The sequence below is a fragment of the Eretmochelys imbricata genome, chromosome 8 (genome assembly GCF_965152235.1).
Source record: "Eretmochelys imbricata isolate rEreImb1 chromosome 8, rEreImb1.hap1, whole genome shotgun sequence".
NCBI lineage: Eukaryota > Metazoa > Chordata > Testudines > Cheloniidae > Eretmochelys > Eretmochelys imbricata.
Window position 1 is genome coordinate 89817423 of NC_135579.1, and position 18016 is coordinate 89835438.

Sequence of the window (18016 nt, forward strand, 5' to 3'; positions counted from 1 at the left end):
CCTGCCCACTGGGGAAGTGACAAGACTAGACTGAGATCTATCTTCTCCCCCTCTCCAACCCTGGAAGTGGGGCAAATGTGGATAGTGACACCAGAGGCTGAGTCATGAAGAGGATGCTAAGGTTCCTTGACTGAGATGGGTCTACAGGCAGAGGTGCTGGTGGGAAGCATGTCGGCTGAGAGCGCTAATCCCCAAGACAGTCAGCAGAAGGTGCTGCTCTGGTGAATGAACCCCGTCACACACCTAAATAGCTATCAAGTAACTAGTAATACCTAGCTCTTATAGTGCACTTTTCATCTGTAGATCTCACTGTTCTTTACAGAGGGTATCGGTATAATTATCTCCATTTTTAAAGAGTGGAAAAGAGGGGTACAGGGACATGAAGTAACAGTTGAAGTGCCTAACCGTAGGCACTGAAGTTTGAAAATTTTGGCCAATATGTTTACTTCACAGAGCAACTGGAATGCTGAAGACAAACCGTAGGCAATATGCTGCTAGGTACTGTATCAACTGTATTCTGTTTTAATAACCATGGACTTGATGCTTCCCTCAACCTAAATTGTGACAGGAGAGGGAAAAGTAGGTAGAAGAGAGCTGGAAGCATATTTAGAAGAAAGGTGCATGCCAACAGCATGCTCCCCCAGCCACATGGAAGCTCATCTGATGCTCACTTGTCACTGTGTGGTTGAAGCCGCAAGGGGATATGGTAGTGCATTGTTACGCTGAGGCAGACAGATCTGGGGAACTGCTGTTCTATGTGGTATTCTTCCATTTCAACAGGAAACCCACATGGGAATTAATGCTGCTTCAAGCAATATTAACTCCCGTCTTTGAGCCTCTCACACACATGGAGGTTAAGAGTCAATAGTTCCATTTTCCTCTGGCATCAAGATTCCTTTTGTGGAGTTCAGAGAGCACCACAGAGACTTAAGCTCTTTTGTATTCCTGCCTTGCAGTTAATGATGGAGTCCGTTGGGATAACCCCACTGACCCCAAGAATCCACAGGACACTCACACATCTCTGTCTGAGGTCAAACACCACAAGGTAAAATTTAAGTTTCAAACAACTTTCCCCTCCTCCCGTGGGTTTTCCTGTGAAGGTAGACACTGCATACAAATTCATCTGAGCTATCCACATGAAATCACAACATTAGAGCCATGAGAAAATTCAGCTACAAAACATATTGCAGAATTTCACCTGTAGCCTATGTTCTTGGATCTTGTTTAAAAGATCATAGTCCTTAGTTTGGCCCTTTAGATGTTGTTCTCTCTGAATAATATGATCCCCCTTTATCAGGTGTTGTAATCAAAAGGTCTTTGCTTGAAATGTGTCAAATGCAAGTCTGATTTGATTCAGGTGAGATGGGTCTTTTTCTAGTAAAAGGTCATATTTAATACAGTATTATTCCAACATACATCTTATGACAGGCTTTTGGAGGATTTTCTGTCCTGTTGCTTCATTAGATGATGATTTATAACAAATTACTTCAAATATAATTTAAATAGACCTATTAAAGATTGACACTAACAGTGTACTGGAAAGTGGAACTTTAAGAGGCAACTTTAAGATTCAGCAACATTGTACAGTTGTTCGATCTCATTTATTCCTGGGTGGTGCGAATATTAGTGTTTGGCCAAGATTTTCAGAGGGGACAAGTGATTTTGGGTGCCCATCTTGAAAGGGCAGGCACTCTGCACGTTCCGAAAATCTGGCCACTGTGTGGTATCTCAGGTTGGGCACCCAAATATCGAGGCACTTAAAAAAAGGTCACTAGGAGCTAGTCATTTTGGAAATATTGGCTACATATAAATAGATCCTAGAAACAGGATACTTGTGTAGCTCCAGAAGAGATTGTTCTATTCAAACAAGATATAGCAATGTATATGAAAGAGGTGACAAGAAGGCAACTAATGTAAGTGTCCACTGAAAGCGGACCTATTCATTGTTAATTTTTGTAGTCTCATTTCCAAGTCACTACTTTATTAATATCCTTGTGTATGTTGGGATTCCCTCAGAGACCTCTTTCCACTTGGCTTCCCAAGATCTCAGATCAACTTCAGATTTTGTCACTCAGGTATTTTTATTCGGCATACAGCAAAGCTACTCAGAGTTGATCAGACTCAAGCATAGAGGGAGGATGCAGGATCCATAAACACAAAAAAGTTACACAAACCCTCTTCCTGTATATATATTTACACATCACATTTACCATACATTGCATTACACATTTTGTGACTGACTTAGTTACTTTGTAGGAACCCATCCCTGTACAGCATGTTCTGTCCATGCACGATTTACTCTTTACCTCATTTTACATTTCAGGCTTACCTTGTCTATTGTAAATAGTTCCAGGGGTTCCCCCTTACCCTTATCTTGGCAAGTTCAGACATGGTCTCATAGTTAGCACGGACATATTTCCAGCCTGCTGATCTATTTACCTCCCTAATCCTGTCTCCCAAGAAATAAGTCCACTCCCACCATGTTGAATTACTCAAGTCCAGCCAGGCGTACAGTGTAGCAACCACAAAAGTGTGCTGGATGCTTTAGAGATACATAGATAGCCTCATACCTGCCCCAAAGATCTTGCAGTTTAATGTGCTGAAACTGAATTTGCATGGACATGCCTGAGCTCATATGGAGCTCTATTTACTTCAATGGGGGTTCATCCAAGCAGAGCTAATTGCAGAATCAGGGCTTAAATATGAGAGCGCCTTATCTCAGCCTGTTAAACTGAAACTAGCAGTTACATTAACAAACTAAAATAAGAACCCACACCACATCACAGGTATTTCCTCTCATCGCTTTCTTGAAGTAGACCTCTCTTTTTTTCCTCTCTTTCTCTCATGTTATATCAATGGTGTTGAATACTAATGAGGAAATGAAACACATTGGTACAAACCCAGTCGGGGTGCTGGAACAATATTTACAGGGGAGGTGCTAAGAGCCACTGAACCAAACTGTAAACCCTGTATATAATGGAAACCACTTTGAGCCAGGGGGTGAGGCAGCACCCTAAGCCCTGGTCAACACTGGGGGGCGGGGCGGGGAGGTGGGCGGGAGAAATCAATTTAAGTTACGCAACTTAAATTGCTCTGCTCCTTGAGGTCTTTAAACTACAATTTGAGGACTTCAATAGCACAGATATAGGTGTGAGGTTTTTTTTGTAGGAGTGGTGGGTGAAATTCTGTGGCCTGCGTTGTGCAGGAGGTCAGACTAGATGATCATAATGGTCCCTTCTGACCTAAATATCTATGAAACTTCAGTCACATGAATAACGTAGCTGAAGTCGACGGATGTAAATTGACTTACCATGGTTTCTTCACCGTGGTGAGCTGACTGCTGCTGCTCCCCTGTTGACTCCACCTGCGCTTCTCGTGGAGCTGGAGTACAGGAGTCGACGGGAGAGCGCTCGGGGTCAATTTATCGCGTCTAGTCTAGACATGATAAATCGATCCCTGCTAGATCAATCGCTGCCCACCGATCCGGTAGGTAGCGTAGACATACGCTTAGTTCCAGTACCTATGAACTCAACCTTTCATTTTTAAATAATCAAGTCAGATACCACATTCCCAACCAGAGAGGAAGCATTATCTAGTGGATAAAAGCGAGGGACACAGACACAAGAGTCATAGGTGCTAGTGCTGGCTTGGACTTGCTGTGGGATGCTCGGCACGTCACTTCACAAGAATGTTGGAAGGCTTAAATGTATTATTTGTAAGTCAGTTTGAGATTCTTGGATGAAAGATACAAGAGAATTGCAAATATTCTTGACCGCTGCTTTGTTCCCAAGTACTAAGAGAACCAGGCTTCCAGTGGGTATTTTTGGGATACTAATGGACACCTAAATTAATGCCAACTACATTTTACCCACTGATAATTCTACCAACACTTACCTGTGGTTTTCTTCTGCTTTGCCACTTGTCATTCCATCCGCTCCCAACCCACTGTGTGAGAAAGAGCCGGGGGCGGGCGGGGGGGGAAGGGGAAATCAACTATCAACCACAACTAATGAAAGTAACTTCAAAGACGTTTAGTTTTGGCAGGGAATTCTGAACCAAAGATGTTTAAATGGGAGCAAAATAGCCTAAAACCTGTTCCTATGCATCTTATTTAAGTAAAAATACAATAATAATAAATGTCTATTACTGCAATTTAAAAAGTTTGCAGAAAGCCAGGGAAATGCTATTGAGTTAATTCAATTACTAGAAACGCTACAGGAAAACATGTATTGACTGATCCTCATAATGAGTTTACCTACAGACTTCCTCATTACCTTCACATTACAAAAGAGATTTAATGTTGAAAATAAAATTAGTTTCAGGAACTTATACCTGGCACCATAACTTAGTGGAGAGGTACACAATAAAACGTCCATTTAGGTGTCAGAAGAACAGATGGAAGAACAAACAAACATTGGGTTTTGCCCTTTGATTTACTTAAAAACTCTTTTACAAAGAAAAAGAGAGTTCAGTACTTCCCTATGGGAAGTGATACTGAAAGTCTACTTTTTGTTGATTTGTCTTTTAGTCTAATTATTCTTGGCACTGAAGAAAATGTAATATGCATGGCCATGAGTTATTATTATTAGCTACTTATTCATCCATCACTTGTCAGCAGCAGCATTATAGAACAGAATCTGAAGTTAGAACTAAGCTAATTAAAAACTTCTGTCACATAAATGCATTTTTTTTTTATTTGAAGAGAAACCCCATGCCCTGAAAAGTTTCAGAAGACACCAGTATTTTCAGCTGGATCACATGTTAACACTAAAGTTAGACATAGACACACACAGGGCCAGGCCACGTACTTTGAGATATAAAACAGCTCATTCCGTTTTTATATTAAATACAGAACATTTTAAAAAGTTTAATTCAGAAAAAAACAAATTAGAGATGACAAAAGTATTTTGAAACATTCAGACAAAGAACAAGACTGTAGTGAAAATGTTAAACATGGGGATATTTATCATAAACGTTTCCCAAAATGCTTAAGTATAATGTAGAACATACTGTATACTAACAATACCATAATAAAAGGGTCTAAAATTAGTCTTACAGACAACAGGCTTTTGAAAAAGTCATATACACCTCAACTGCCTCTGAAAACACAGCCATAACCCCTCCTTAGTTTGTTGATGGTAGAGTATTATATCTCGGCTGCTCTGTGGTCCTCTGTGAAACCTTTACTTGAGTAACTGATTGTCTTTCCCCCCCCCTTGATATTGCAGGCAAATTATTCCATTATATTGTGTCTTCTCATGAATCACTAAGTATATAATCAGTGTTGATGGGTCTAAAGCCAACTTGCTCGGAAGTCAATGGAAAGATCCGCACTGAAGTTGGGCTATGCTCATGATCGCCTTACTAGTCACATGATCTCAAATAGTCAATGAGAAGATAAATGCAGTGTAGCTGTAACCATGTCAGTCCCAGGATATTAGAGAGATAAGGTCGAGAGGTAATATCTTGTATTGGACCAACTTACATGATAAGAGAGACAAGCTTTCAAGTCACATAGAGCTCTTCTGCAGGTCTGGGAAAGGAACCCGAAGTGCCACAGCAAAATGAAAGGTGGAACAGATTGTTTAGCATATGTAGTTAGCACATATGGTAAGGGAGGGCTTAATGCAAAGCCCACTGACTTCAATTAAGTTGACTCAGGCCCCCACAGGTCAGGCTGCCTAATTTATTCAAGAGGAGTCCTACCACCACAGCTCAGTGGGTGGGTGAAGTTCTGTGCCTGCAATGTGCTATTCCTGAGGCAATTATGTGCCAAAAAATTAAATTCTGCAACAAAATAAATTCTGTGCACAATATTTCACATCCTGCATATTTTTTGTCAAAATAACACAATAGAATCACACCAGTTTCAATTATTTTTGGTCATTTATTTCAAAATACATGTCAACAAGCAGGTTTGTAACAATACAGACCACAAAAAAGATTCAGGAAATGTTTTGACAAATAGATTTACCAGGCATATTAATACAGAACTCAGAATAATAATTAAACTACAATACAGAAAATGTATTTCCCACACCCCTCAGAAGCAGTGCAAAGGTTTGGGGGAGTCAGGGGTAACTGAGGAGCTGAGGGAGAGGGAAGTAATTGGTTGGAAGGAGCCTGGGTGTGAACTTGGAGGGTTGTTAGGTATGGGTGGGAAAAGTATGCAACAGATTGGGGTTTTTTTGGGGGGGGTGGGGGGGAAAGAGGGCAGGGAGGGATTGTTAAGGAGCTTCCCCCATGCAGACCCTGACTGACCCCAGCCTCTCCCATTCAGTAAGGCACATCTGCCCCTCCCCATGTATCCCTGCACCCTCTGTCCAGGTGTCCCTCCACCCCCAGACATCACCTCCTTGTCCCCATGTGGCCCTGTGCCTCCACTCCCATTCAGCCCCTGCCCCAGTCTGTCCTCCCCAACTAGCCCTTATGAGTCTGTCTGACCCTCCCCCTCCCCCCCTGCAGCAGCCCTATGCTGTCTGTCTCCCCATATCCTGTCTCCTGACCCAGGTACTATGAAGAAGGCAGGCTCTCTCTCTTCCCTAGCTGGTCGGAAGGTGCTGCTCTGTTCCATTGCCATAGTGCCCTCTGGTGGGCAAAAGGCAGAACTCTAGCAACTTTCCAGCAGAAGCTTTTTTCTGCACCAAAAGAAATAAAATTTGCACGGCTCATCAATTATATGCGCACATAGTGGTGCAGAATTCTCCCAGGAGTAATGTGCAGGGGGTCAGACAAGAACGATCATGATGGTCCCTTCCGACCTTAAAGTCAATGAGTAAGTGTCAGATTGCCAGTTTGTCCTCATTGATTTCAATTCTGCCTTCTGTGATGCCACCATATCTCTGTAACTTCTGAGGGCAGAAGTAGGCCCAAACTGTCTCAATATCGGGCAACTATTGCACTTGCTTAAAGAAGATAACTTGCTGCAGAAAAAACAAAAGGCAGCATCCATATAGTTTCCAGTGATGTCATATGTCTATGTTCTCCAGTGGTAGAATAATTACAAATAGGTGACTTCTTCATCCTGGCTTCATTATACAGAATTCTTTAAGCCTGAGAATATTTTCTCCCCTAGGGTTTGTTTCAGAGGGAGCACATTAAAGGAAGAAGTGAGAACAGGTTCAGCTATGCCCCTGTAAACACATCCTTGATATTAGGTGTCCTGAAGGACATTTTGTTAGAGACTCCTGCAATTATACACATTTTGGATGTCACATTGGTACATTAAGTACTATCTGGTCCCTAAAGTGAAATTAGATGTACAAAATTATGGCAGTTTTCTATTAGGATCTGATCGAAAGCTCACTGAAGTCAACAGGTGTCTTTCCATTAATTTCAAGGGGCTTTACTGAACAACAAGATAATCAATCAGTGATCTTATTCTGAACACTTTTACTATGCCAATTACATTGGAATATGATTTGCAGTGGACATTTTATATAAACAGGGATTACAGGCCTCATTCATCAACCACTTATCTGGATTTATATACAGTTTAAGTTAAACAATATCCTGTTCACACCGTATATATAAAAAAATCACATGCATTAAAAGAGGGACATTTCCAGTTTGTTTGTTTTGCAATTAAAATAAGGGTCTGATCGCTGAATCTGTTCCCAGTTAGATTCTGCTTGGCCTGAATACATTTTTAAAAGGGAGCACAACAAGATCTACAGAAGATGACATTCCAGGGTATTAGCCTTATCTTGCTACCTAAACCCACCAGTTAACCAAAACATTCTAGAGGAAACCTATTGATTACAATTAGTATTCAGCAACTTCTATACATGCCCTTCAGTGTATCTCTCAAATCCACCATCAAGTATCTATCTAGACAAGATGTTTATAATCTCATTCAATGTAGTTATGGCAGAATGAAAATTCAAGCCTGAGTTTTAATGAAGTGATATTATCCTGCAAAAAAACAAAAAACAGAGGAACACATTTACATATATAGATAGACAAAGTAAGTTACACAAAAAAGCATGGCCTGCCCCTACCTGCCCTATAGTGTCTTTGCTACTAATGAGCAAAAAAATAGGGTAAGAATAGCAAGAAAGTCCATTGAGCTTGAATGGATGAACTGGACTTGCCAGTGCACATATTTTGTTTGTTTGTTTTGTTTTGTTTTGCGCTCTGTGTGTGTGTGTATATAAAGTCATTCTTTTACTGAGGGACAGCAAACTCTCTTGTCCTTTCTCTACTTGACACAAATTATAAATTAGAAACTTAGGGCAAGGAGAGTCAAATCCATAGACAGCCATGGTGATTAGTATGGTATCTGTAAACGAGCTCTTTTTGAAGCTGAATTGCCATTTGTCTGCCTTTCATTCAAACTGGAAGCTTGTGGATACCCTAAACCATGTTTTAAAATGGCCAGCCTTCCATTTGAAAGAAGTCTGACGACCTTGACCACCCTGTCCAACAGCCACCGAGATGTGATGGAAGAGGTGTGGCCTGTCTCCCAGTATGCTTCTTCTAGACGTCAATAGAGCACCTAAACATCTGTAATATGACTGGGATACAGATTTACCTGGAATAGCCTTAACACCACAATTTAGGTACAGGTTTCAGAGTAACAGCCATGTTAGTCTGTATTCGCAAAAAGAAAAGGAGTACTTGTGGCACCTTAGAGACTAACCAATTTATTTGAGCATAAGCTTTCGTGAGCTACAGCTCACTTCATCGGATGCATACTGTGGAAAATACAGAAAATGTTTTTATACACACAAATCATGAAAAAATGGGTGTTAATCACTTCAAAAGGTTTTCTCTCCCCCCCACCCCACTCTCCTGCTGGTAATAGCTTATGTAAAGTGATCACTGTCCTTACAATGTGTATGATAATCAACCTGGAAATCCTGGGCGCCCCATCATCTCAGGCATTGGCACCCTGACAGCAGGATTGTCTGGCTATGTAGACTCCCTCCTCAGGCCCTACGCTACCAGCGCTCCCAGCTACCTTCGAGACACCACTGACTTCCTGAGGAAACTACAATCCATCGGTGATCTTCCTGAAAACACCATCCTGGCCACTATGGATGTAGAAGCCCTCTGCACCAACATTCCACACAAAGATGGACTACAAGCCATCAAGAACACTATCCCTGATAATGTCACGGCTAACCTGGTGGCTGAACTTTGTGAGTTTGTCCTTACCCATAACTATTTTACATTTGGGGACAATGTATACCTTCAAATCAGCGGCACTGCTATGGGTACCCGTATGGCCCCACAGCATGCCAACATTTTTATGGCTGACTTAGAACAATGCTTCCTCAGCTCTCGTCCCCTAACGCCCCTACTCTACTTGCGCTATATTTATGACATCTTCATCATCTGGACCCATGGAAAAGAAGCTCTTGAGGAATTCCACCATGATTTCAACAATTTCCATCCCACCATCTACCTCAGCCTGGTCCAGTCCACATAAGAGATCCACTTCCTGGACACTACTGTGCTAATAAACGATGGTCACATAAACACCACCCTATACTGGAAACCTACTGACCGCTATTCCTACCTACATGCCTCAAGCTTTCACCCTGACCACACTACACGATCCATTGTCTACAGCCAAGCTCTGCGATACAACCACATTTGTTCCAACCCCTCAGACAGAGACAAACACCTACAAGATCTCTATCAAGCATTCTTACAACTACAATACCCACCTGCTGAAGTGAAGAAACAGATTGACAGAGCCAGAAGAGTTCCCAGAAGTCACCTACTACAGGACAGGCCTAACAAAGAAAATAACAGAACGCCACTAGCCGTCACCGTCAGCCCCCAACTAAAACCCCTCCAACGCATTATTAAGGATCTACAACCTATACTGAAGGATGACCCAACACTCTCACAAATCTTGGGAGACAGGCCAGTCCTTGCCTACAGACAGCCCCCCAACCTGAAGCGAATACTCACCAGCAACCACATACCACAGAACAGAACCACTAACCCAGGAACCTATCCTTGCAACAAAGCCCGTTGCCAACTGTACCCACATATCTATTCAGGGAACACCATCACAGGGCCTAATAACATCAGCCACACTATCAGAGGCTCGTTCACCTACACATCTACCAATGTGATATATGCCATCATGTGCCAGCAATGCCCCTCTGTCATGTACATTGGTCAAACTGGACAGTCTCTACGTAAAAGAATAAATGGACACAAATCAGATGTCAAGAAGTATAACATTCATAAACCAGTCGGAGAACACTTCAATCTCTCTGGTCACACGATTACAGACATGAAAGTTGTGATATTACAACAGAAAAACTCCAAATCCAGACTCCAGCGAGAGACTGCTGAATTGGAATTCATTTGCAAATTGGATACAATTAACTTAGGCTTGAATAGAGACTGGGAGTGGCTAAGTCATTATGCAAAGTAACCTATTTCCCCTTGTTTTCCTACCCCCCCCACCCCCCAGCCCTCCTCAGACGTTCTTGTTAAACCCTGGATTTGTGCTGGAAATGGCCCACCTTGATTATCATACACATTGTACGGAGAGTGATCACTTTACATAAGCTATTACCAGCAGGAGAGTGGGGTGGGGGGAAGAGAAAACCTTTTGTAGTGATTAACACCCATTTTTTCATGATTTGTGTGTATAAAAACATTTTCTGTATTTTCCACAGTATGCATCCGATGAAGTGAGCTGTAGCTCACGAAAGCTTATGCTCAGATAAATTGGTTAGTCTCTAAGGTGCCACAATTTAGGTACAGATGGGCGCCTAGTGGGATTTTCAAAATCATCAGGACAAATTAGGCACTTAACTGATTTCAAAGGAATTAGTTGTGCTTTTGAATATCCCACAAGTTACCTATCTGCATCTATAGGCACCTTTGAAAATCTGTGCCTTAGTTAAAAGATAAGTGCTATAGCATAACTAACTCCATACATTGTTCATTTTTCAAACCACTAGTAAACAAAGAGTGCATTTTAGAGATTGTTTTATATCAAGATTCTTTTAACTAAACCTCTGTAGGCTAAATTAATCTCGTCTGCAGATGTTATCACTAGGGGCATATTTGAATGATTAGTTAAGGGTTCAGCCATTTCCTCTTTGGATGGTGAATAAGATGCCTGAGGGTACATCTGTTAGTACAATAATATACCATAACTGTATGCCCCAGGCCATCAATATTTTATTTTTGTACAGTTTGCTTTGATTCCAAAGTAAAATGCAGATTGTTCAAGTTACACTGTAAATGTTTTTACTACTTTAAAGCCAAACTAAGGGTAAAATCCTTTTCTGACACCCACTTGTGGGACGTTATCTCTGATATTCTGATCTCCCTAAAATGTCCACATCTCTCACTGCTGCCACTGAGATTTTTACATATGTAGGAAAAGCAGACTATCAAAGGTAAGCTTGGGGAGTGGAGAATTTTGCTCTAAAAATGTAGCTTAAAAATAAGGTGATCAGTTAAATAAGCTGAAGAATCAAAGTGAGGCTCTAATCCTGCAAACATTTGCTACCAGACAGAATACTTACTACCAGTGGTGAGCTCGAGACAGTTCGCACCGGTTCGCTAGAACCGGTTGTTAAATTTAGAAGCCCTTTTAGAACTGGTTGTTCCACAAGGGACAACCGGTTCTAAAAGGGCTTCTCAATTTAACTGGCCCAAAGTGGTGCCTTAGGCGCCGACTCCATGGGTGCTCCAGCCCTGGAGCACCCAGGGGGAAAATTTGGTGGGTGCAGAGCACCCACCAGCAGCTTCCCGGCCCACCCCAGGCCCCAGCTCACCTCCTCTCCGCCTCCACCTCCTCCCCTGAACGTACCGCCCTGCCCCGCTTCTCCGCCCCCCCAGGCTTCCTGCGAATCAGCTGTTCACGCGGGAAGCTGGGGCAGGCTGAGAAGCAGGCCGCAGCTTCCCGCTCAGGCCCAGGGAGGCAGAGGTAAGCTGGGGGGGGGGGGGGGGCGCAAGGAGGGCTGCCTGCGCTGCAGCAGGTAACCCGGGAAGGGGGGGCGCAGGGGAACCGCTCCCCACCCCAGCTCATTTCCGCCACCCTCGGCCTGAGTGGGAAGCCGCCGCCTGCTTCTCAGCCCTCCCCGGCTTCCCGCCGAACAGCTGATTCACGGGAAGCCGGGGGGTGGAGAAGCAGAACTGGGCGGTGGGTTCAGGGGAGGAGGCAGAGTGGAAGTGAGCTGGGGCCGGGCGGGGAGGTGCAGGTGGGTGCTCTGCACCCACCAAATTCTCCCTGTGGGTGCTCCAGCCCCGGAGCACCCAGGGAGTCAGCGCCTAAGGCGCCACTTTTGATGTGATCAGTGGGGGAGCAGCCGCTCCCCCTGTTCCCCCCCAGCAATGCTCTCCCGCCCCTAGGAGCCCGAGGGACCTGCCAGATGCTTCCTGGGAGCTGCCCCAGGTAAGCACCTCCAGGACCCCCCACCTCACCCCCCAGCAGGTGCCTCTGGCTCTTAGGGGTGGAGTGGGCACCCACTACGGTGACACACGAGACCCTCCTGCCCGGTTCTGGGGGCAGTCAGGGGACAGGGGAGGGGGGTGGATGGGGCTGGGGAGGGCGTCAAGGAACGTGGGGAGGTTGGATGGGGCAGGAGTCCTGGGGGGGGCAACGACCCCCTCGTGGGGTGAGGAGGGAACCTGTTGTTAAGATTTTGGCAGCTCATTACTGCTTACTACCCTGAGTAGTCCCATTGATTTCATTGACACTACTGAAGACACTGAACACTATGATGCCTGAATTTTGCAAGATCAGCTCTTAAGCCAGTTCATGACGACTAATCAGTTATGGAACAGAGATGGAGTTTTTCCATGGCAGAACTTCGGAGACAAAGGGGACACATAATAAGAGGGGAAAAAGAACTGAATTTAATATTAGCTTAACTAAAAAGATCTATTCGAGTGTACTATATCATACAGTAACTTTGATTTGCTAGCAACAAAGGCCATAAAACACACACACACAATATTTTGCAACTTCAGTTTTTACAAAACCACAGGGCTCTCCCATTTGTAAACTATTAGTTATAGTGGTGTGCCTATCTTCTGTAGTCCAACCATTAGAAGGCAGTCATGCGTGAGCACATTTAGCACATTCATTATAAGGCAGTATCAGGGATACATACACGACCCAATTTGAAGGTGCACAGCACAATACAGGATCAGGCCCATAGAGCTCAATCCTGCCTCCATTTAAATCAATGGCCATATTCTCACTAAGGATTTAGCCATTACAGCTACCACTACTTCTATTTTTATGTTGTGCAAGACCTTTTTTTAAAAGTTATTTTAAATGGAGGACTGGGAATAAAGTTTCCTACTGTGTTGTGAAATACCAAGTTTAGGCAGGAATTCAATGAATAAGGAAACTTCAGTACGAGTTTAAAAAGTCAAAACAAAGGGTAACTGAAACATATAAATGTCACAATCAATCCTCTAACTCCAAGCATAAGCTTTTGTGTAGCATAATAAATACCCTTTAACTTCTCCCCAATTCCTCAAATAGAAAAACAACTCCAAGCACAGTAATTCATTTACATGGACCAAGAAAACAACACTAACGTTATTCAGTTGCTGGTAAGTGAAATCCAAGCCCGAGAATACAAAATAAAAGTTCATACTCATAGGTTTTAAGGCCAGAAGGGACCCTACCCTTATGATTTAATCTGTCCTTCTGCATATTAGGTCACACAACCTCACCCAGTAATTTCTGCATCAAGCCCATAACTTCTGTTTGAGCTAGAGCATCTCTCTCAGAACAACATCCAGTCCTGATTTAATGACTTCATGTGATGGAGAATCCACCATTTATGCTTAGCATTTTTAACTTCACATCTGAATCAGTTCATCTAATTATAAGCATTCCCCAGAAAAACATGTCATTGAGTAGCTGCAATAAAACCACAAAATAAATACAGTAAAACCTTGGTAATTTACACTCGTGATTGGAGACCCATTGCAAATGAGTGAATTAGTAAATGAACAGCCAAAAAAATGAAGGCTTCTGCATCACAAAATGGACTTGGATCACTGCAGTTTCATTTTAATTATTTGTGAGAATACCACACTGAACCTTAGTGTGCAAAACACTTAATTCCTACTTTTCAGACTTCACTCTACTTAATCTTGGTGTGAAGACTGTGGGGAAAGAATGCAGATTAGCAAGATTGTATTGTATATAAAATAGCACCACCAGCCACACCTAGCATCAACAATAACAGAGACTGTATAAAGGGCCAATGAGCCTTAGTCCTCACCTTTCTCATGTTCTCCTCAGAAACGTTCCATTGGAACCAATAATCCCTTCCTCTTTCCCAGTTGTTTTATCCCTCCTAGGTTCATAAATGGCCTAACAAGCATTTGAACACTGAAGGTGAGCAAGAGGGAGACACATCTACAACCACAAAGACAAGGACTGATGGCCCTTGTAGAACGAAGTAGCAGGGAATGGTCAGTCAGTCTCTGTGAAACTAACCATTGGGTGTAAGCAGGGCTCAGATTACAAGAGCTTTACCTGGTGTCCAGAACATTCATGGAAATCTAGAACTGGTCTGTGAGGATTCCAAAATAGCAGTAATAGCACCAGAAGAAGTTTTAACTCTGAGAAATAAGGAGCTACAGGTGATTCTGGGATGGAGCCAGGACAGGAGTAGAAGCACAATCAAGGCAATCTAAGCATAATCACGAGAACTGCTGCATGTGCAATTTCAGGTAGAGGTCAGCTACTAGAATGGGACCAAGGATAGCAGAATAAGCACGACGATTGTGTCCTAAAAGTCTGGGGCCCAGATTTTTTAAAGGTGTTTGGGCATTTGCTATGCTCAGCATTGCAAACTCGACGTGTCATTTTCAAAAGGGATCAAGACATTTAGCGCCAAAAGCCCATTGACTGCCAATAGGATTTAGGCTACTAAGTGCCTACATCCCTTTTGAGAATGAGATTTAGGCTCCAAAATCTGTTAGGCATTAAACACTGAATGCAGTAATGTTTAAATACCTTTACAAATTTGGTCCTAGGTCCCTTAATAGCTGCATTGCGCTCTCCGGGAAGCAGATTGAGATTAATTTGAACACTTACCAGTCCAAGAGAACAAAATACAACTCCACTGCTATTGCAGTGAATCCATAGAGCAGTGTTGACATTTCAGTAGAGGAATCAGACTGGAGTCTACGGTGCCTGCAAGCCAACTATAAGAAGGAAGAGGGGCTACAAACTGCACAATATATGGTGAAGTAGCTAGTTGGAACCCTAAGCAGAATGAAGCCAAAAAGAAGGGAGACGCATTTTCAACTTGCCAGATCAGTACAGGGGCAGCAAGGGATGGCCGGCCTATAGTTTCAGAGCACTATAAACCTACCTTTGGTGGAAGGAATTATTTGCTCCAGAGCATGAATACCATTTAATAACACTGAGCTGCTGTAGTAAAGACACTTGTAGGTCAGATGGACTGTTATGGGTACAGCTAAAATACACCAGCCTTCCAAGCAAGCTGCTCTGCAGCCTAGGAGACTGTAACTGGGGACAGCTGTGTTATCTAAGCAAGGAGGATGTTTTCTAGGCAGTACTTTGACTGTATATATAGATTGAAAGGGTATTTTTCCATTGCTATTCTGCCCTCGTAATAAACTGCTTTTCTGTTGAAATACTGAAGTTACTATTGTTGTTTTCTCTTCCACACTACCTCTAACACATCCAAAAGTCCTTGTGGGACTAGAACATCTGATTTCTAGCAGGCTCACATTTGCCCTCAAAATCCTTCTTTTCTGCTTTCCCAATTACCCTGGGAAAGGGTATCTATTGCTAAAACACACTTCATCAGGAAGGGTAAAAGCAACCAGAAGCACAAACTATGGAATAAAATCATCATCAAATGCTTCCTTCTACGCCTAATTAGTCCTTAAGTTCCAATGTAGCCACAATTCACCAGTCAGCACTTCTTTTCATATTTTATTAAGAAGCACTGTCCCCGTCACCCACCACCATTAAGCAGCTGTCATGTTTTAAGAGCCATTTAATCAATTAGCTGCTAGCACCTGTGTGCACCCAGCTTAATAAAATAGTCCTTTCATGCAGTATCACAGATCAAAAACAATTACAACAGAGCAAACAATGTCACATCTTAAAATCATTCTGTGTAAACAATTAAGGTCAGTTTTCTAGGAATCATTATAATGCTTTACATCATTTTTAGTTAAATATAAAATACCACTATGTGGCTGACTCTAGTGTGTTTGTTTTTGATTGTTTGCTTAACTTCTGTGTGTGAATTTGTTGCTCATTTAAATTGAGAAACTACCAGCACTATTTAGAGGCAGGAACCGGGAACGTTTTTCTCAGGCCTTAGGAAGGTGGCTCCAAGTGTAATCTAAGCTGTGAATGTAAACGGATATAATTAAACTAGTGCAAACTCCTCTATGGACACCCTCTTATTTCAAAGTGGCTCTCTTCAGTTTAATTTAGGTCAGTTGGGAACAGGTTTAAGATAAACTGCACTAAACCACTCAAACTGAAATGAGAAACTCACAGGGATTTGCATTGGTTTAACCATCTCAATTGAGAAAACTATTTAAATTAAACTGGTTCAACTTTCCATGTAGACAGCTCTGCTACTGTGCCTAGTGCATGGCCTGCAAAACCCTTCTACTTCTAGGCCTAACTCCCTTGTGTTCAGAGGCAGTTATGTAAGATTGTTCAGTGATATGTAACGTTCTGTAAAGTGGACAAATGATCACTAGGAGATAGTGTGAGATTAGAAGCCTCCTTATCCCTGGTGATCTATATCACAATTTGAAACCTGTTCCTTGGGGTTGAAATGCTAACACATTTACACACTGCCCACCCTCTCTTTCCATTTAGAATTGGGGAAAGTACAGAGAATGGCAACAAAAATTATTAGAGGTATAGAACAGCTGCCATCTGAGGAGAGATTAAGATGACCACCACTGTTCATCTTAGAAAAGAGACAACAAAGGGGGGATATGATAGAGATCTATAAAATCACAAATGGTGTGGAGAAAGTGAATAAGGAAGTGTTATCTATAGGGTTACCAGATAGCAACTGTGAAAAAATGGGGCAATAGGCACTTATATAAGAAAAAGTCCCCCAAAAATGGGACTGTCCCTTTAAAAACAGGACATCTGGTCATCCTAGTTATCTACCCCTTTATGTAACAGAAGAACCCAATGAAATTAATAGACAGCAGGTTTAAAACAAACAGAAGGAAGTATGTCTTCACACAACACACAGTCAACTATGGAACTCATTGCCAGGGGATGTTGTGAAGGCCAACAGCATAACTGGGTTTTAAAAAAATAGATAAATTCATGAAGGAAAGGTCTACCAATGGTTATTACCCAAGATGGTCAAGAATGCAACCCATGCTCATGGTGTCCCTAAAACCTCTGACTGCCAGAAGCTGTGACTAGACAATAGGGGATGGATCACTCAATAACTGCCCTTTTCTGTTCATTCCCTCTGAAGCACTTAGCACCAGCCACTGTCAGAAGACAAGATTCCGGGCTAGATGGACCATTGATCTGACCCAATATAGCCGTTCTTATGTTCAATATCTGTAAGGGAGGGCAGTCCTCTTGTGAAACATTCTCCACGCAAGCTTTGAGAGGCAGTTATGAAGTTGAGGACCACCATGGACTAACCTACTGAAAGAATGTCTGGAACCAGCTCCCATTTGATGGGCAACAGATGTTCTCTCAGTATTAACATATACCCAGACACATTGCTTACTCACTAGTGAATTAAATACTGAACTGTGTATGTCCTTTGAGAGTCCCATAAAGTGTGGTGACAGTCTAGGAGTACAAAGTGGCCTATAAAAAAAATATATTAGGCCTCTGAACACCCCAGGTCAATATTGTTACCATTTTATGGATGAAGAAACTGACGCAGAGGAACGTCAAGTCACTGCTCAAAACAGCACAAAGCAAGCTAGTTGCACAGCTGTTGAGAGCAGGGTTAGCAGATACGGTGGTAAAAACACTAGCGCTCAGTCAACATTCTTGTTACCACTCATGAAGCTGTTC